The 20,681-nt window shown below is 50.9% G+C and overlaps 1 pseudogene; it reads left to right on the top strand.

Moving 5' to 3' along the window:
* Positions 1-364: 364 nt before the first annotated feature.
* LOC146763065 (uncharacterized) lies at positions 365-2,960 on the top strand (annotated as a pseudogene).
* The last annotated feature ends 17,721 nt before the right edge of the window (positions 2,961-20,681 follow it).

The following is a 20,681-nucleotide window of genomic DNA, read 5'->3' as shown; positions in this document are numbered from 1 at the left end:
GACTGAGTGAGCCCAGCTGCAACCCGGGAGATTTTTCTGAGTTTGTCTCTTTCTTGGAGTGGCAAGAAGTTTTATTGTTTAATATTGTTTAAGTTTGCGTGTTAAACAAACAGGTTTTTTCCACTTTTTCTCCAAAGAGGTATCTTTCCCGAACTAGTTGGGGGGAGGGGCCAATTAAATCTGCTTTCCTAAAGGAACCCTTTTGGGGTTCTTTCCCCAAATTTGCCCTGAACCCGGACAAATACATTTATTGGCGCCCAACTACCGGGGCTCGAAAAATTAAAAAGTGGAAAAAACCTTTATTCCTTGACTGATTGGATGTTGGGTGTGCTCATTTTGTAGTGGGTTAAAGCAGTCATTAGCCATGTTGCTTGCATTCATAATGTCTCTTGGAGTGGAGGCCTTCATGTGGTTCTGGTCTCTAGGCTTTTTTGAGGTTTTAGTACCTTTCTGGTCACTAGAATTCTTGTCCCTTACACGTAATTTTTACAGTAGAAAAGCACGGATTAAAATAGCTATTGGGCTGGACTTGGTGACAGTGATTTATAAGGCACTTGTAAAGATACTGGAGTCTGTTCAAGATATGTATAGTTTATGGTTTTTTCGTCCTACCCTGCATCCTAGTTCCAGTAGTATGTTCTGGGGGTGTATTAGTAATTGCACCCGGTTTGTTAGAGGAGGAGCAGGGCATGAGGTTTTCCAGCCTCTCCTTTCCTTCTTCTCTTTTGAATCTGTTATGTCACTTTTTGAGACTGTTCAGTTTCCCCTGAATGTTAAAGAGACCATCTTTCTAGTATTTATTCTGGTAAACTTTCTTTATACAGCCTGCAGTTTCTCTAGAGGGAAGGCTGAGATGTCCAGAGGAGCTGATGAAACCTCTCACCCAGGTGTGGAAAATCCTGAGTGGTGTGGAGAATGGGAAAATATGGGCCAGACCCTGAAGGAATTTTCTGACCCTGTAGAGTGGGATTTTCCACGTGAACAAATTCAGAACCCAGCTGAGGTGGGGAAATACCTGAAAGAGAAGTGCCATGATGACTCTAATGAGAAAAGGATCATTGCAATAAGCTGGGCCTTGGCTTATGCTTATCGCACACTGCTAGATACTGTAAGCAGGCAGACAGAGGAAGGGGGGCAGGGAGATAAACCAGCAGCTATCTCAGTCACTCAGGCTGCAGACAATACCCCAGTTACCCAGGGTGTAGCTAAACCAGACAGTGAACCTAAACCACTGGTAGTCGCTGCGGGAAAGAAGAAAAGCAAAACTGACTGGCCAGTGACTGACGATGATGATGCAGGAGAAGGACCCTCAAAGCTAATTACTGACACAAAAGCCGGAGTTAGGGCAACTGAGGCAGGATCAGAAGCCACTACTGAGTCCTATTCCCTGAAGGATCTTCGTGGCCTAAGAAAGGATTACACTCGATGACCTGATGAGTCTATAATTAGTTGGTTGGCCCGTCTTTGGGATGCTGCAGGGGAGGCTACAATTCTGGATGGTAGTGAAGTGAGACATTTGGGATCCCTGTCATATGATTCTGTCATTGACCAAGGAATTATGAGGGGGGCTAACCCTCGCAGCCTCTGGGCACGGGTTTTGGAAAGTGTAGCACAAAGATGCCTGTGTGCAGATGATCTTTATATGCAGCAAACCAAGTGGAAGACTATAGAACAAGGAATTCAACGCTTGAGGGAAATGGCAGTGGCAGAGATTGTCTTCTTGGATGATATAGATAATGTAAATCCAGACTTGATACTGTGTACATCCGTGATGTGGCGAAAACTTGTAAGACTTGGGCCACATGAATACGCTTCTGCTGTAGCAATAATGAAGCGAGATGACGGTGAGGAGACTGTGCTCAATATGGCAAAGAAGCTCCGAGCATAGGCAGATGCTGTACATGGCCCAACCCATGCCAGAATTGCAGCAGTGGAAACACGTCTTCAGAAACTAGGAGAGAAACTAGAAAAAAAAAATAGAGGAGAGACATAAGAAACTCAGGGAGGAGATGAAAGAGGGTTTTCTCCAAGTCTCAGCAATACAGATCAGAGGTCCTGGTACCCAACACATACGTTCCCCAGACGGGGAAAGAAGGTACATCTCACGAGCTGAGCTGTGGTTCTTCCTGCGCGATTGTGAAGAAAATATGAGGAAATGGGATGGAAAACCCACTGGTGCTCTGGCACAACGGGTGCGTTAATTGAAGGGAGGCAAGACTTCGAAAGGAAGTTTCACCAAAAGGGAAGCAGGTCCAGTGACCCATAATCAAACTGACCTATATAATAATGATGACAATATTTTCAATCCCCTTGAAGGAATCTCTAAGAAATATGCCCAAGGAAAGAAGGATAAACAGGCTTAGAGGGGCCCTGCCTCTAGCCAGGTAGAGGCAAGGGAAAACCGTATCTTTTGGACTGTGTGGATTCGTTGGCCTGGCACATCAGAACCACAAATATATAAAGCTTTGGTCAACACTGGTGCACAGTGCACATTAATCCCTTCAAAAAATGTGGGGGCAGAACCTATTTCTATTGCTGGTGTGACAGGGGGATCACAGGACTTTACTTCAGTAGAAGCTGAGGTGAGCCTGACTGGAAATGAGTGGAAGAAACAGTCCATTGTAACTAGCCCAGAAGCCCCATGTATTTTAGGCATAGACTTCCTCCGAAGTGAGTATTTCAAAGACCCAAAGGGACTCAGGTGGGCATTTAGGATAGCAGCTGTAGAGACAGAGGGCATCAAGCAATTGAACATCTTACCTGGACTATCAGAAAACCCCTCTGCAGTAGGATTCCTAAGGGTGGAAGAACAACGTGTGCCAATTGCGACCTCGACAGTGCACCGCCAGCAGTATCGGATGGATCGAGATGCCGTGATCCCCATCCACAAAATGATCCGTGAGCTGGAGACCCAAGGAGTGGTCAGCAAAACCCACTCACCTTTCAACAACCCCATCTAGCCTGTGCGTAAATCTGAAGGAAAATAGAGATTGACAGTAGACTACCGTGCATTGAATGAAGTAACTCCACCACTGAATGCTGCTGTTCCGGACATGCTGGAACTCCAGTACGAGCTGGAGTCCAAGGCAGCGAAGTGGTATGCCACTATTGATATTACTAATGCATTTTTCTCCATTCCTCTGACAGCAGAATGCAGGCCTCAGTTTCCTTTCACCTGGAGGGGCATGCAGTACACCTGGAACCGACTGCCCCAGGGGTGGAAACACAGCCCCACTATCTGCCATAGACTAATCCAGACTGCACTAGAAAAGGATGAAGCTCCAGAACATCTGCAGTATATTGATGATATCATTGTGTGGGGGAAGACAGCAGCAGAGGTGTTTGAGAAAGGAGAGAAAATCATCCAGATTCTCCTGAAAGCTGGTTTTGCCATCAAGAAGAGCAAAGTCAAGGGACCTGTTCGAGAGATCCAGTTCCCAGGAGTGAAGTTGCAAGATGGACGGCATCATATTCCTACAGATATCATCAACAAGATCACAGTGATGTCTCCACCAACCAACAAGAACGAAACACAAGCTTTCCTAGGTGCCATAGGTTTTTGGAGACTGCATATTCCCGAGTATAGCCAGATTGTGAGCCCTCTCTACTTAGTCACCCACAAGAAGAACACTTTCCACTGGGGCCCTGAGCAGCAGCAAGCCTCCACCAAGATCAAGCAGGAGATTGCCCATGCGGTAACACTTGGCCCAGTCAGGACAGGACCAGATGTGAAGAACATGCTCTACTCTGCAGCCGAGAGCCATGGTTTGTCCTGGAACCTTTGGCAGAAGGTGCCCGATGAGACTCGAGGCCGACCACTGGGATTTTGGAGTCGGAGCTATAGAGGGTGTGAAGCCAACTATACTCCAACAGAGAAGGAAATTTTAGCAGCGTATGAAGGAGTCCAAGCTGCCTCAGAGGTGATCAGTACAGAAGCACAACTCCTCCTGGTACCCCGACTACTGGTGCTGGGGTGGATGTTAAAAGCAAAGGTTCCCTCTACCCACCATGCCACCAATGCCACATGGAGCAAATGGATTGCTCTCATCACGCAGCATGCCTGGATTGGAAAATTGAATCGCCCTGAGATTTCGGAGATAATTAAACTGGCCTGAAGGTAAAAATTTTAGTCTCACTGATGAAGAGGAAGAAGAAGTGACACATGCTGAAGAAGCGCCACCATATAACCAACTGCCAGCAGAAGAAACACATTACGCTCTTTTCACTGATGGATCTTGCCACATTGTGAGAATGAAACAGAAATGGAAAGCAGCCGTATGGAGTCCCACACGACGGGTTGCAGAAGCTACTGAAGGGGAGGGTGGATCAAGTCAACTCGCTGAACTCAAAGCCGTTTAACTGGCCCTGGACATTGCTGAAAGGGAGAAGTGACCAAAGCTCTACCTCTACACTGATTCATAGATGGTAGCCAATGCTCTGTGAGGGTGGCTGGAGAGGTGGAAAAATGCTAATTGGCAGCATGGAGGAAAACCAATTTGGGCTGCTGATGAGTGGAAAGACATTGCTACCAGGGTAGAGAAACTACCTGTGAAAGTTTGCCATGTAGATGCCCATGTTCCCAAGAGCAGAGCAAATAAAGAGCACCAAAACAACCATCAGGTAGATCAGGCTGCAAAGATAGGGGTGTCAAAGATAGACTTAGATTGGCAACACAAGGGGGAATTGTTCTTAGCACGATGGGCCCATGATGACTCAGGCCATCAAGGTAGAGACACCACCTATAAGTGGGCACGAGACCGAGGGTTGGATTTAACCATAGACAGTATTTCTCAAGTAATCCATAACTGTGAGACGTGCTACCATAAAACAGGCCAAGCGGGTGAAGCCCCTATGCTATGGTGGGCGGTGGTCCAAGTACAGCTATGGGGAGGCCTGGCAGATTGACTACATCACACTGCCCCAGACATGCCATAGCAAGCGTTACGTGCTGACCATGGTAGAAGCCACCACAGGATGGTTAGAAACCTATCCCGTGCCTCATGCTATGGCCTGTAACACCATTCTGGGCCTTGAGAAGCAGATCCTTTGGAGGCATGGTACCCCTGAGAGGATTGAGTCAGACAATGGGACTAATTTCAAGAATAGTCTTATCAACACCTGGGCTAGGGAACATGGTATTGAGTGGGTGTACCATATTCCCTACCATGCACCAGCTGCAGGAAAATTGGAGAGGTACAATAGACTGTTAAAAACCACCTTGAAAGCATTGGGTGGGGGATCTTTCAAGAATTGGGAGCAAAATCTGGCAAGAGCCACCTGGTTAGTTAACACCCGAAGCTCTACCAGTCGATTGGGCCCTGCCCAATCTCAGCTTTTGCATATAGTAGATAGACACAAAGGCCCAGTAGTGCATGTCAGAGGTTTGTTAGGGAAGACAGTGCGGATCAATTCTGCCTCAAGTACAGACAAACCCATTAGTGGGATTGTCTTTACTCAGGGACCAGGTTGTACATAGTAGATAATGCAGAAAGATGGAAGAACACGATGTGTACCTCAGGGAGATCTGATTGTTGGGTGAGAATTGTGTGTAAATATCACTGTTTGCTGAATATAACTGCCATTGTCTGTGTATAGCTGTATATTGGATGTATAATGTATGTGTTTGTAAGGTTTAAATATATATATTGGTTTTAATAGTAAGCTGACGATATGGGGATAAGGGGTGGAATGTCCTAGGTTGACTGTATGATGCCTATATCCCCAATCATCTGCCCTGTTTATGTTGAATAATAAATTCTACACCTTTAAGACTTGTTCCAAGAGTGAAGGGGGGGGCGGGGAAGAAGTGCGGAGTTTGTTGTCAAGAACTGCACGCCCTCCTCCACATTCCTGCTCCTGGACTGTGTTGTCTGCGGACAGACGGACAACGAGACAGAGCTCTCCTTTGGTTTTTTTTCCTAGTCTAGTTAGTTTTAGCTAGCTGAGGCAAAGAAGTTCCTTGGACTGTGTTTTTTTTCCTTTTCTCTGGACCTGCTCTGGACTGAACACCAGAAGAGCAGCAGCAGCTCGCACCTGTGGCCCAGTGGGCCAGGCCTGGGCCATGGCATTTCCAGCGCTGGAGGGACTGAGCAGAGACTGAGTGAGCCCAGCTGCAACCCGGGAGATTTTTCTGAGTTTGTCTCTTTCTTGGAGTGGCAAGAAGTTTTATTGTTTAATATTGTTTAAGTTTGCTTGTTAAACAAACAGGTTTTTTCCACTTTTTCTCCAAAGAGGTATCTTTCCCGAACTAGTTGGGGGGAGGGGCCAATTAAATCTGCTTTCCTAAAGGAACCCTTTTGGGGTTCTTTCCCCAAATTTGCCCTGAACCCAGACAAAAACATTTACTGGCACCTTGTGGCTCCCCCTATCTCTCTTCTCCTTTCCGCGGTGATACTGCTGACAAGCCGCCTCTGCCAAGAGACTCTGGGCAGGGGGGGGAACCGAGACATCCCAGAATTTCTCCACCGTTCCATCTGCAGGGGGTTCCAGTCCTCTCCACCCTTTGGCCTACTTCAGTCAGGCCATGGGCCTTCCCCTCCCCCGCCCAGCTCGTTGCCGGGCAGGGGAGAGGCTGCACTGCACGCTGACTGGAACCAAAGAGAGCAAGTTCTCCTGGGAATTCTGCTTTTAACTCCTCTCTGTCCTCAGAGGCGTGTCCACCTTCAATTAGTCAATATCCAAATTGACCTCTTCCGTCCAGAAAATTTCTTTTTCCATGTCAAACCACGACACTCTACCCTTCGCCTCTGAGAACACAGATTACAAAAAATCATTATCAAAATTACATTTAACATACTCTACATAAAACAGCAACCTACACTAAATCTCCACCCCAATTTATCTCACAGCCCAACACATGCTTTGCTCTTATTTCTCTTTGATCCCATCTCACCGCTTTAATCTTATCATCTTATCTTATCTTATCTTGTCTTGTCTTGTCTTGTCTTGTCTTGTCTTGTCTTGTCTTGTCTTACATCATATTACATTACATTACATTACATTACATTACATTATATTATATTATATTATATTATATTCTCATCTCATCTCATCTCATCTCATCTCATCTCATCTCATCATCTCATCATCTTATCTATCTCATCTCATCTCATCTCATCTCATCTCATCTCATCTCATCTCATCTATCTCACAATCTTATCATCTTATCTTATCTTATCTTATCTTATTTATCTTGTCTTATCTTATCATCTTTCCTGCTCAGGGAACCAAAAATGCTATGGTTTGACACTGGCACAATGCCAGTGCCCCCATGAAAATGCAATCTCCCAATTGAATGCTGTGAAATGCAATTGAGAACAGAGCAAAGCAGGCTCAAGCTTAATAACAGGGACAAAAACTTTATTAAGCTACTACTATAAAAGAAAAAAAGGAAGGGAAAAAAAAAAACCACACAATGATTGTTGCCTTCAGGGGAAGGCAAGGCGACCTGGTTGCAAGGAACAACACGGCAGCCCGGCCTAGCCCGGGCTACTCGGGCCAACAACAGACGCTGACACCAATGTGGTGGACGGTCGAAAGCCTTTATTATCTTATCTCATGGGTTTAAATAGTCTTGGGGTACTTTGCTATGTCAGGGGGGTTTCGTAGGGTCTCTAGGGTTAGTCAGGAATGAAAAACTACTGGGTTAGGTGTGCTTACATTCTTTGGGGTAATAGATAACGTGCTGCAGGAGGAGAGGGGGAAGGGGTCTTTCTTTCGTCATATCCCGAAATCTTCCGTCCGCCTGTCCCTATCTACTACATCTCCCCCCTCCTTTTCATAAATAAAATGAGGTAGTCGTAGATATAGGCACTGGAGTGAGGTACAAACTTGTAACTTGGTAAGGAAAAATGGGTTTGGTAAACCTGAATAATTCTCGCAAGGTGAGTTTCGAAGGCTTTTGTGACTGGCAGTGTTCGGAGTTTTTGGTTTACAGCATTTTTTGCTGGCCTACGAACAGAATGTTCGCCCATTCTAGACGGGCCTGAACAAACGAGACTAGTTTGTTTAGCAGGCATGGTCCTATGGTAACAGCTAAAAGCAGTATTGCCAGTGGACCTACCAGGGCGGAAATTAAAGTGGTGAGCCAAGGTGATTGATTGAACCAAGATTCCAACCAGCTCTGCTGGGTTTCTCTGTCTTTCGTTCTCTGACCCAGCCTATCTTGGAGTTCTGCCATGGAGTCTTTAAGAACTCCTGTATGATCTGCATAAAAGCAGCATTCCTCTTTCAAGGCTGCACACAGTCCTCCTTGTTTCATGAACAAGAGGTCCAGTCCTCGCCTGTTCTGTAAAACTACTTCTGAAAGTGAAGAGACTGATTTCTCTAGATAGGAGATGGATTTCTTGATCCTCTGCAGGTTTTCGTCAATGGTCATTTGCAGCTGAGAGAGTCCGTGCTGTTGGGTTGCGATGGCTGAGACACCCGTGGCTGTGCCAGCTGCTCCCAGGCCAAGCAGCATTGCGATAGTTATACCTGTGATTATTTCTCTTTTGTGGAGTCTGCCGGGTTCCTCGAAAGGGTGGTACACTTCTTCGTCTGAGTGGTACAGGACCCTAGGAACAATCAGAACTTGGACACAGAAGTCAGTAGAGTCGCTAAATTTGGCGAGGAACACACAAGGACTCACTCCGGATCGCTGGCAAACCCACATCCCAGATGCGGATGGGACCACCCACTTATTGGTCTTTCTGTTGGGCTTGACAAATGCAGTGCAGAAGTTGCCTTTCTGCTTTGCTAAAGTTGCATTGCCAAAACATTTGCCCTGTCCTGTGATTTGACTCAGGGTGATTCCTCTGTGGGGAGTGTCCCATCTGCACTGGTGGGGGGCACTGGCTGTGGAGTAACTGAAGGGGGTGTCTAAAGCAATGCCTTTGTAGAAAGGGGCTTTAACATCATAGCAAAGCCAACAGGAGTTAGTCAGGTTCTGTTTGGTTTCATTTAGGGTTAGAAAGGTAGCTTCTACCATACGAAAGATTGGGTTTGGGTCTGACTCAGCTGTGCGGCCTATCTGGAAGGCATCCGCATGGCCGGTTGGGGTATCGGTGACTTTTGGGGGCAAGGTTTTGGGGTGGGTTGTGTTTTTCCCTTTTAGCACATTCTTGATAACTTTATTGGGTCCTACTGGTCGAGGTGCTGGTGGTTGGAGCCTGATAATTCGTACATTCACCCACCTTCTCAGTCCTCTGAGTACCACTGTCCACGTTCTACCCGTGGCCCAACTAGGGTGATCTGGCTGTAGAATGGCCATGCTATAACTTACGCATCCCCGATATTTAGGCTGTGCATTGTGGTCTCCACAGCCAAAGAGTGCCCAAGTGAACTGTAAAAATTTGTTGGGCTTCTGCGGTTGCCACCCACCTCCCCATGGTCTGGCATCTGTAACAATGGTTTTGCAGCCCCAATATCCGCAATGTCCCCACCCCGGGTAGTCACAGTACCTTTTCCCTGGGTTGGATGCTGGGCACCAGTAGGATATGTACATGAGTACGATACGTGGGTTTATGGGCCGTAGTTTTGGTTGTCCTGGAAACAGATCGGCTATGTGGAACACAAAGGATGGGGTGTTCGCTGTGATGACCTCTTTGAACACCTTGTCACTTGAAAGGTGTTGCATGACCCACCTAAATGGCTGATGAGGGTAGTGGCCTAGGTTGGCTTGCCCCCCGGCAGCAAGCCCCAACAGCAAAATTGCACAAAGACACTGCGCATGTCTGGGTCTCACCGGTGTGGGACTCTTGGGTTTTGTCTGGTGGCTTGGTGGTCCGTCATCTCCCTCTGGAACAGGGGTGTACTTGTCACGGGGACGGTCCACGAGCATGTCCTGCAAACAGAAACTCAGTTTTTCATCAGTTTCATTCTGAAGGTCAGGTTTGATTGACCTGAGTGGACACCACCTGATTCTGTCCTCTTTTTTGACTGCCGCGTACCCTCGTCCCGTAAGCACCAGTCTCCAGCCCCGTTCCCATTAGCCTAGCTCATTTTTGATCATGACCTGCGGGCCCTCCTCTAGTGTCCGGGTGGCCCAGTGCTTTTGAATGGGACTGTTTGTCTCATCTCCCCTAGGAAATTGCTTCAGTGCAAGCAACGCGGTTGCCAGCATGCACGTTTGGTCTCCTGAGGGAATGGAATTGGCAAAGACTTATGCCTTTGCCAATACTTCTAACTTGGCTTTTAGGGTCTGATTTGCTCGTTCAACAATGGCCTGTCTGGTGCTGTTATATGGGATCCCCTGTACTAAGGTGATGCCCCATACCGAGGCGAATTCCTGCACTGATTTGGAGATGAAATTGGAAGCATTGTCAGTTTTAATTTGCTTGGGGATACCAAACCATGCCATAACTGTCAGCCAGTGCTGGATTGTGGCTTTAGAGTTGGATTTGAGGTGCTGTGTTGCCACGATCACTCCACTGTAAGTGTCTACTGTCACTGCAAGCCATGCTCGGGCCTTCAGTAGTCTGCAGAAAGTGAAGTCCGACTGCCAGATTTCTGAGGCCTTGAGGCCTCATGGGTTGACCCCACCAGTCCATAGGGGTGACTTCTGGCAGTGAGGGCAAGTGGCCACCACGTGTCTCGCATCTGCTGTCGAGATCCCGCATCTCTTTGCCAGTGCTTTGGCTCCGATATGGAGTGACTTGTGCAGTTGACGAGCTTCTTGCAATGTCCACACACCCTTCACTGCGGCATCTGCTTTCTCATTGCCAATCTGGAAGAAGCCCTTGACTGGGTTGTGGCTGTTGATGTGGATGATAGACACAGTGCCCCGTCGTGAGGAGAGTGCCTTTTCAAGCATTGAGGCCGCTGTAGATGTTGACACACATGGTCTCGACATGGCTAGGCAAAGCTTTGCTACGAATATAGAGTCTGTTACGATGTTGAGGTGTTCATCTTGGAAGAGTCCGCACGCCAAGACCGCTGCTGCTGCTTCCAGCTGTTGCACTGACAGTGTGGGGTCACATGTTTTGATGCAATGCCATGTTTCTCCTGCCTGCCACACCGCTGCTGCAGTAGAAGTCGTGGAGGAGGTGTCTGAAAAGACCGTTGGTCCAGGCTGCGGTCGGTCCATGACCTTTGGTGGCACGTCTATGTCGACAATGGTCAGTAGCTGGGTCCAAGGTGGTCTGGTGGCGTAGGAGATTTCTCCTCCAAAGCCAGTGAGAGCAAGGGCCAGGTGCTCTGATATCGCAGTTGACTCCATGGTCAGTTGCTTGCAGAAGGGGAGGTGGATCCTTGCCGGCTCGGTCCCCAGGTGTCTCAGGGTGAGTTTCCTGCCTTTCACGATGAGGTTAGCAACGCATTCAACTCCTGGGGAAAATGCACGAGTTGGTCTTCCGAGGACCACCCATTGGATCGGCTGGGATTTTTCGGAGGGTCCTTGGGCCAGTGCTCCCACTCCTCCCTTCTGCGTGAAGTGGATGTTTAAATCTAGCGGTGCGCTTGGGTTCCACCTGGCAAGCGTGCCAGTGGACATCTGATGTTCGATGAAGTCGAGAGAGTCTGTTGCTTGTGGCGTCAGCTCCTTGGGGTCCCAGGGGTGTTTTCCTTTCAGACGGTCATAGAAGGGGTCCATGACCTCTGGAGGAACTAGGATGATGTTGCGGAGCCACTGCAGAGATCCCACAAGGTGCTGCATGTCATGGAGGGTCTTGATGTCTCGTCGGACCTTTACCCTGGGTGGGGTCACGTAGGAGTTTGTGATCCCTACTCCCAGGAAGGTTACGCACGGTCCTCTCTTGATCTTCGTGTTCGCGATCTCAAAGCCGTTGGCCTGGAGAGTTTCCGTGATTGTGGACACTAGGTGATCCACTTGGCTTCCTGATGATGCAGTGACAAGTATGTCGTCCATGTACTGAATGATGGTTGCAGCGGGGTGGGAGTGTCGGACTGGCATCAGTGCCCTGTCCATGCTGATCTGGCATATGGTCGGGCTGTCCACAAGACCTTGTGGTAGCACCTTCCTTTGGAAGCGGAGGTTAGGTTTTTCGCCGTTTGGGAACACGATGGAAAAGGCGAATCATTCTTTGTCCTCAGCATGCAGGGGTATAGAAAATAAACAGTCTTTGATGTCCAGCACCACGCATGGCTGCCCTTCAGGGATGGCTGAGTTCGCAGGTAGCAGTGTCTGAACTGGACCCATGGGTTGGATTGTCTTGTTCACCTCCCTTAGGTCGTGGATGAGACGGTAACCTTCTCCAGATCTCTTGGGGATTACAAATACGGGGGTGTTCCACGGGCTGGTGGAGGGTTCTATGTAACCCTTTCGCAGCTCGCGGTCGACGAGTTCCAGCAAGGCTGCCATTCGAGGCTTTGACAGGGGCCACTGCTCGACCCATATGGGGTCTGGTGATTTCCAAGTCAGTTTGATTGGCAGCAGTGGGTGTATGGCAGTGGCCCTCATTATAAATTTGTAATCCTGACTCCTAACATAGCAAGGACATCCCTTCCTATCAGGGGTGGAGAGTTTTGCAAAATGTAGGGGTGGATTGCTACTGTTTGTTCTGGTCCTTTTTTTGTATGAAGCGTTATAGCTACTAATTGGGTGCTTTTCCAAGCTCGGGATGGCCCTCCCACTCCGTTCACTGGGGGGACTTCTTTGCATTGCCAGTGTTGTGGCCACAGTGCCTGGGGAAAAATCGAGCAGTCTGCTCCTGTGTCTACCCAAAACTGAAGCCCTATGATGTGGGGGTCCTGGCTGCCATAAAGGCGGCATGTCCCCCACATGTTCGGGGGCTCTTTCCCTATTTTCATGGCCAGGGCCACCCAGGGGTCCCGCCCTGTGGCGCCCCCTGCTAGCCCTGCGGCACAGGTGCTGCTTGCGGTGGTAGTTCGTACGAAGGTACTGCAGGCTGTGTTGCGAAATTCTGCAATTGTGTCGCTGGCGGGGGTACGAAGCTGGCTGCCTCCCATGGGGGTATGGGGTATAAGGGCGCCCCGCCCCACTGGGGGTTGGCATAGATGGGCCGCCTTGCATTTGCAGCGGGAGGAGGCTGAGTGCGGCCTGCATGCCCCCTCCCTTTCCCATTTCCCTGGGCCTGGGACCTGCAGTCCTTTGCGAGGTGCCCCTTCCTCCCGCAGCCCCAACAGGCTTCTCTCGGGCGTGCTTGGGGTGGAGGCGCCACGGTGGGCTGCCGTGCCGGCTGGGGACAGCTCACCGTGATGTGACCTGCCTCCCCACACTTGAAACATGCCATGGCACTGGTCAGGGTGTGGACGGCTGCCTGAATGGGTGTCAGGTTCTCTTCCCTTACTACATGTCTGATCATGTCAGCCAGGCTGTCTCCGGCTGGCAGGGAACGTAAGATATCCTTGGTGACAGAGTTGCACTGCTGGCGCAAGCAGTCAGCTACCACGGGGCCCTTTGCCTCTGCCGGCAGGGTAGAGGAGTCTATCACTGCCTGCAGGCAATCCACAAACTGTGTGAAGCTTTTGCTCTCTGCCTGCCTCACGGTGGACCACGGCGACGGCTTGGCTACAACCCGAGAGGCTGCTCGAATAGCCTCCCTAGCAGCCTGAGTGGTTGCCCTGACCTCCTCAGCCTGCATCTGCGTGGCTTGTTGCAGAGACGTGATCATATCATCATGCTTTCCCATCAGCCTGGATAAGCCCAAGCCATGCAGTGGTTGCCTCGCACCAGATGCTTGGGCTAGTAGCTTTGTACAATTATCCTCCCATTCCTGTCTAAACACAATCATTCCTGCACCATCAAGTATCATGCGACCTATTCGTTCAATATCAAACGGAAGCAAGTTGTCATTACCAAAAAGACCATCGATTAAAGTGGAAACCATGGCCGAATTGATTCCTTTTTCTGCAATGGCTTTGACAATTGACTGTACATCTTTTGGGTTTACCAGGGTGTCCTGGGTTGTAAGATAAGCTTGTATTCCATTTGCCATCTGTTGAAGGCAAACTGGTTGGACAGGTTTTTGTTATCTCTCTCAGAGACAATGGTTTGCCCCGTAGAGGCAATGGTTTGTTTATACACTATTGACTGACTCACTGCCGGGCTGGTAAATGTAACACCATCCCATTGTGAGGGGTCCCACCCAGAGGGGGAAGCCAAGCACTCTATTATTGTTTAAGGGGGTAGCTTTTGGGGAGAGAGGCAGCTGGCTCTCTCTCTTCGCGGGATTCCCAGGGAAGCAGCTTTCTTCGGCAGCTCTCGCAGTGAAGCAGCCGGAGCGCGCTGAGGCGGCGGTGGCGGAGCTCGGAGGCAACCCCGGCACAGAGGAAGATCGGCCCCACTGCCACCAGATCTTCAGAGGAAAACTATACCCTTCTAAAGATCACCACTGCAGCTGCAATTCATCAACCACTGCAAGGGGAACAAACGTCCCAGCAGGACTGCCACTGGCACCCCGAATCCTCAGGTTGTGGACTTTTTCACTGGTTTTGTTTGTACCGATTGCATTTGCCTTTTTAAATTGTTGTCTAGTTTTCTCCTAGTAAAGAATTGTTACTCCCATTCCCACATCTTTGCCTGAGAGCCTTTTAATTTAAAGATCCTGGTAATTCAGAGGGAGGGGGGTTTGCCGTTCTCCATTGCACAGGAGGCTTTGCCCTCTTTCACAGACTCCTGTCTTGTCGAACCAAGACAGATTTTGGCGCCCAACATGGGGCAAATGGATTGCCCTCATCACTCAACGCGCCCGTATTGGAAACCTGAATCGCCCTGGGATTTTGGAGATAATTACGAACTGGCCAGAAGTTGAAAACTTTGGTCTCACTGATGATGAGGAGCAGGTACAAGTGGCAAGGGCTGAAGAAGCTCCACCATACAACCAACTACCAGCAGAAGAGACCTGCTACGCTCTTTTCACTGACGGTTCCTGTCTTATTGTAGGGATGAACCGGAAGTGGAAAGCAGCCGTATGGAGCCCCACACGCCAAGTTGCACAAGCTACCGAAGGAGAAGGTGGATCGAGCCAACTCGCCGAACTCAAGGCCGTTCAGCTGGCTCTGGACATTGCTGAAAGGGAGAAGTGGCCAAAGCTCTACCTTTATACTGATTCATGGATGGTAGCCAATGCTCTGTGGGGCTGGCTGGGAAGGTGGAGGAAGGCCAACTGGCAACATAGAGGAAAGCCAATATGGGCTGCTGATATATGGAAAGACATTGCCTCTCGGGTGGAAAAGCTGACGGTGAAAGTCCGTCATGTAGATGTGTCACCCTGATTCTTAAGACTTCCTAAAGCCTTCTGAGTTTACATTCCTTTGGAGAACTTTCCCACACAATTTCTGTAAACAACGTATTGTTTACATTCTTTTATGGGGGTGGAGAGCACTTGATGTACTGGTGGTTTGTCCAATGTCTTTGGAGAGGTGGCCCGTTCACTCTCCAATCCAATGTCACCCTTGGGAAGGTATAAAAGACAGAGTCAGATAATAAACGTTCCTTTTTTACCTTGCAAGCACCAGGTGGTCCGCGTGGTGCTTTCACGTGTCCCACAGCGACATCTGGTGACCGCCGACGTGTATTGCAGCTTAGGCTGAAAGCACGCGGGTGAGGTTTTTTTTTTTTCTCTCTCTGTCCAGCGCTCTGCCTGTCGCTATTGTTGGTAATGGAGAGTTTTGAGAGCATCAGGGAGGAGTCAGTGGCTTTGAGCGTTTGGAGGGAGGTGTTGAAGCGGAAACGCGTTCTTTTTTATTGGGATGATTTTGAGAGGCTGTTTTTATGGGCAAGGGAACAGGGATTCTTTCCCAGTCTTGCCGAGGCTCTGTCCTGGGAGAAATGGGCGCCTGTGGGAGAACGCCTCATGGATGCCCTGCTTGATAATCGTTTTGAAGGCATTGGGCCGCTGCTGATGTTGTGGAAGAGATTGGATGCCATCTGGCAGGGCTCTGACACTGGTGGCTCTCGTGATTCTCTGAGAAATTTTTCTACCTCTGATGTTGGGGAGGCCGAGTCCCTGGGGCGTGGCCCGGATTCCCCTTGTGCCCAGGAGAGTGAGTCAGAGGACAGCTTCTCCTCTGGGGAGCCCCGAGCTCCCAGCCCGCTGGCTCCGAGCGTCCGGTCGGTGGAGCGGGTCCAACCGCCCCGCCCTGCCCCGCGCCGCCGGCGTGGTGGGACGAAGGGGAAAGCACTTCCTCTTTGTGCCTTCCCGGCGCTCGGGGGAGAACGGGGGCTTGTGGACCAGCCCTCGCCTTGGGTTGCATCTGGCTCAGTGAAGGTGAATTGCCCGAATTGCGGGGTCACGTTCCCCTTGAAAGCGACCCAGGCGGATTTGCCCGGATCGGTTTCGGGTTCATCTTCCGAGGATGAGTCAGCTCCAATCCCTGAGTCTGCGCAGCCTGCTGGGCATGCGCAGGCGGTGGGCGCCGCCAAGGACGGGGCGTTGGTCTCTGTTCCGTCGGGCTCCGCCCCAGCAGGCGGGCAGCCCGTCCGGTCCCGCCTGATGGGGGCGGTGCCCGCCGGGCGGTTGCGTGTTGAGGGTCCAAAACTCCTTGGGGGCGTGCCGGCCTCCGTTGTGTTGTCCCGCAGTGATATTTCTCCGCGCTCCGCGTCTCCCTCTACATCCCGCCCTTCCCCCGCCCCGCGGGACAGGAGTGCTGAGCTGGGGTTGCGGTCCGCGCCGCCGCCTGCGTCCGCCGCAGTGTCCTCTGCTGATGGTGCGGATGGCACTGCTGGGACGCCGGCTGGGTCGGCTCCATCTTCCCCGCCGGCCGCGGGGGCCGGGACTGCAGCCCAGCGGGGCGCTGGGGTTTTCACCTTTAGCACGACTGCTGACGCGGCTGGCGGGAGACCGGTGACTCCCCGTGGCCGTGGATCCTCCCCGTCGTCCTTGTGGACCCTTCCCCCTTGCCAGGTGACCGTGCGCCCGTAAAACTACGGGCGGTTCTGGCAGGAGGTCCTCGATAAGGCTGAGGAGATGTGTGACCTTGGTCCCTCGCAGAGCCTGCCGGATCACGGGGAAGGCTCCTCTGGCTCTGCTGATGCTGCAGGGGGTGTGGTGTCCAGTGATGTCGCACTGCCTCGCAGCCCAGGAGCTTCCACTGTCCCAGAGTCCACGGGACATGAAACAGTGGACGATGCAGCCTTGCCAGGGGGTCTTCAGGCTTTCCCTGTGCTCAGGGGTGTTACTCACAACACTCATCAGCCCTTTTCGTTTAAGGTGTTGAAGGAAATCTGAGACACTGTGGCACAATATGGTCTTGGGTCTGATGAGGTTATGCACACGATTCGGCTACTTGTTACTGACCTGCTGACGCCTTTTGATATTCGCGCTGTGGCACAGGCTCTTTTTAACCCTGTGCAGTTTGACCTGTTTGAGGACAAATGGGTTAGTCTAGTGGCTAGTGCAGTGCGGAAGAATGCTACACGGGGGCAGCAGGATCCCAGGCGTGTTGTCAACGCTGACATGTTGATGGGCACAGGAAATTATGTTGATCCTCGGGGCCAGGCTGGATACGATCCTCTTGTGCTTGATCAATGCCGGACGTTAGGCTTGGCAGCTATAATCCAGGCCCTAGAAATGGCTGCTCCAATGGAGCCCTTTCTGACTGTTGTTCAAAGGGCTGACGAGCCTTTCATAGACTTTGCATCGAGGTTGACTGCCTCTGTAGAGCGGCAGGTGGTAGAACCTGAGCTGAGGCGAATGGTCCTTGCAAGATTTGCTAGGATCCATTGCAACGCAGAATGCAAAAGAGTCATACAGGCTCTTCCTGAAGGGGCTACCATTTCACAGATGGCAGCAGCCTGTGTAGACATAGGCCCGTCGGTTCGGAAGGTGGATTCTTGGGCTGCTGCCGCACAGCCAGTCTGGAAGCAGCCGCAGGGGGCTGCTCAGACAAGCATCAAACGAGGGAAGAAAACACAGAAGGGGAAATTTCCCTTGTATGTGTGTGGCCGGTGCGGAAGGCCAGGCCATCTATCAGATGTTTGCAAGGCGACTGTTCATGCAAGTGGCCAGGCAATCCCGAGCTCGGGAAACGGGAAGCGGAGCGCGAAGGGGGGGCGCGCTCAGACACAAGTTCCTCTCCAGACCCCGGAGCCCATGGAGGTCTGCTCAGCCAGCTCGTAGCCAGCACCTGCGGGTCAGCAGGTGTGGATGTCTGCACAGCAGCAACAGTTGTTTTAGACTCTTGCAAGGTGCACAAGGTTCCCCTGGACGCCTTTGGTCCTTTGGGTGAGGGCATGAGTGCCTTCCTTATGGGGAGGTCTAGTGCCACCCTTCAGGGCATCATTGTGCATCTGGGTCTTATAGATGCAGACTTCACAGGGCAGATCTGTGCAATGATCTCCACGCCCACCCCCCCTGTTACAATCCCAAAAGGGACACGGCTTGCTCAACTTGTGCCTTTTAAGTCTTCTGTTCGCAGGACGGCTGACCAGTCACGAGGGGATGGCGGTTTTGGATCCACTGGACCGCCTCAAGTTCACTGGACCGCTGTCCTGACTAAAGACCGTCCCGAGATGCTGTGTACCCTGTCCATCCCTGGTGCGACGCCGTCAGAGATCCGCCTGCGCGGGCTCCTTGACAGCGGCGCTGACGTCACGGTTCTCTCCCTTGCCGCCTGGCCTCCAGATTGGCCCCTGGATCCAGCAGAGACGTCTGTTGCGGGCCTGGGAGGAACAGCGCGATGTTATGTGAGCCAGCGGCCCGTGCTGGTCGCAAACCCAGAGGGACAGACGGCTTGGATCAGGCCTCATGTTACTTCTTCTCCTGCTAACCTCTGGGGGAGGGATGTTTTGTCTGCATGGGGGGTGCGCATCGGGACGGGTTTTTGATGGGGGCCACTGCAGCGAAGGCCGAGGAGTGTCCTACGCCTCCTATACGGTGGCTGGTGGATACACCTGTTTGGGAAAACCAGTGGCCCCTCCCTCAAGATAAACTGACCGCCCTTCAAAATTTAGTGCAGGAACAGTTGGACCAGGGTCGTTTGGAGCCTTCCAGGAGCCCCTGGAACACCCCTGTTTTCTGCATCAAAAAGAAGTCTGGGAAATGGAGGTTGTTACAGGAACTCCGGAAGGTCAATGCTGTCATGGAAGGCATGGGAACATTACAGGCGGGCATGCCATTGCCTACCATGCTTCCTGCAGGCTGGCCGATCTTCATCGTGGATTTGAAGGATTGCTTCTTTACAATTCCTTTGCATCCCGATGACAGACCAAAATTTGCCTTCACAGTGCCAGCAGTTGACAATGATGAGCCCGCACAGCGATATCAATGGAGAGTTCTGCCACAGGGGATGCGCAACTCTCCAGTTATATGCCAATGGTATGTGGCTCGTGCCTTGTCTGGAGTTCGCAAGCAGTTCCCTGATGCACGTCTGTATCATTATATGGACGACATCCTGGTGGCTGCGTCCACTCAGGAGGAGCTGCTGAGGATTCAGCCTCGGTTGCTCGATGCTTTGCATGCTCACGGGTTGCAGGTGGCTCCAGAAAAGGTTCAGCAACAACCTCCTTGGAAGTATTTGGGGGTCAAAATTCTGGAACGGACAATCCAACACCAGGAAGTGCAATTTGTGCATTCGGTGAAGACACTGAATGATGTTCAAAAACTGATGGGTGTCATCACCTGGTTACGTCCATACTTGGGACTAACCGATGCACAACTGTCTCCTGTGTATGATCTGTTGAAAGGAGACCCTGATTTAAAATCACCTCGCACATTGACCCCTGAGGCACGTCAGGTGCTGGAGGAGGTTCAGCAGGCTGTTTCTGCCCGTCAGGTTTATCGCATTGATCTTTCCGTTGATGTCACTGTGTTCGTTACCACTCCAGATTCGCATCCCACAGGTATCATTGGTCAATGGAGTGACAAATGGTTTGATCCCTTGCACATTTTGGAATGGGTTTTCCTGCCCCATCAGCCGCAGAAGACGGCAACGACATTGGCTGAGTTGATTGCTCGGTTGATAATCAAATGCCGGCAACGGTGTTTGCAATTGATGGGTGCGGATCCTGCAAAGATCGTACTCCCAATATCCCGGGAGGACTTTGACTGGAGCTTTGCACACTGTGTGTCCATGCAATGTGCTCTGGAAAATTTTTCAGGGCAAATCACTTATCATTTGCCCAGCCACAAGCTACTGCAGGTGGTGAAATCTACGCAGATCTCTTTGTGGCCCAAAAATAGTCAGGAACCCGTGCAAGGACCCACCGTCTTTACTGATGGTTCAGGGAAAATGGGAAAGGCCATTGTTACTTGGAAGGACGGATCTGAGTGGCAGGTTCTGAAAGCTCATCAGGAGGGGTCGGCCCAATTGGTTGAGTTGAGGGCTGCTGTTATGGCATTTGAGAGATTTTCCCAGGAACCTTTCAATTTGGTCACAGATTCTGCCTATGTGGCTGACATCGCACAGCGGTTGGGTCATTCAGTTTTGAAGGAGGTCAGTAACCCTGCCTTGTTTCATTTACTGAAGATCTTGTGGTGTGCTATTCAGGCCCGGGTTCATCCGTTTTACATTTTGCATGTGAGAAGTCACACCAATTTACCAGGGTTTGCGGCGGAAGGTAACGCGAGGGCTGACAGGTTGGCTAATCCAGCGTGGGTAGCACCTCAGCCTGATACACTCGCGCAGGCCAAGGCATCGCATGGGTTTTTCCATCAGAATGCACATACTCTGCAGAAGCAGTTTCAGCTGACACCGACAGAGGCTCGTGGCATTGTTGAGTCCTGTGACGACTGCCATGCACTTGCTCCACCTCTACCAGCAGGGGTAAACCCTAGAGGCCT

The sequence above is a fragment of the Lonchura striata genome, chromosome W (assembly GCF_050655825.1).
Source record: "Lonchura striata isolate lonStrDom1 chromosome W, ASM5065582v1, whole genome shotgun sequence".
Taxonomy (NCBI): domain Eukaryota; kingdom Metazoa; phylum Chordata; class Aves; order Passeriformes; family Estrildidae; genus Lonchura; species Lonchura striata.
Note: the sequence above shows the minus strand (reverse complement) of the source record. Positions and strands in the feature narration are given on the sequence as shown.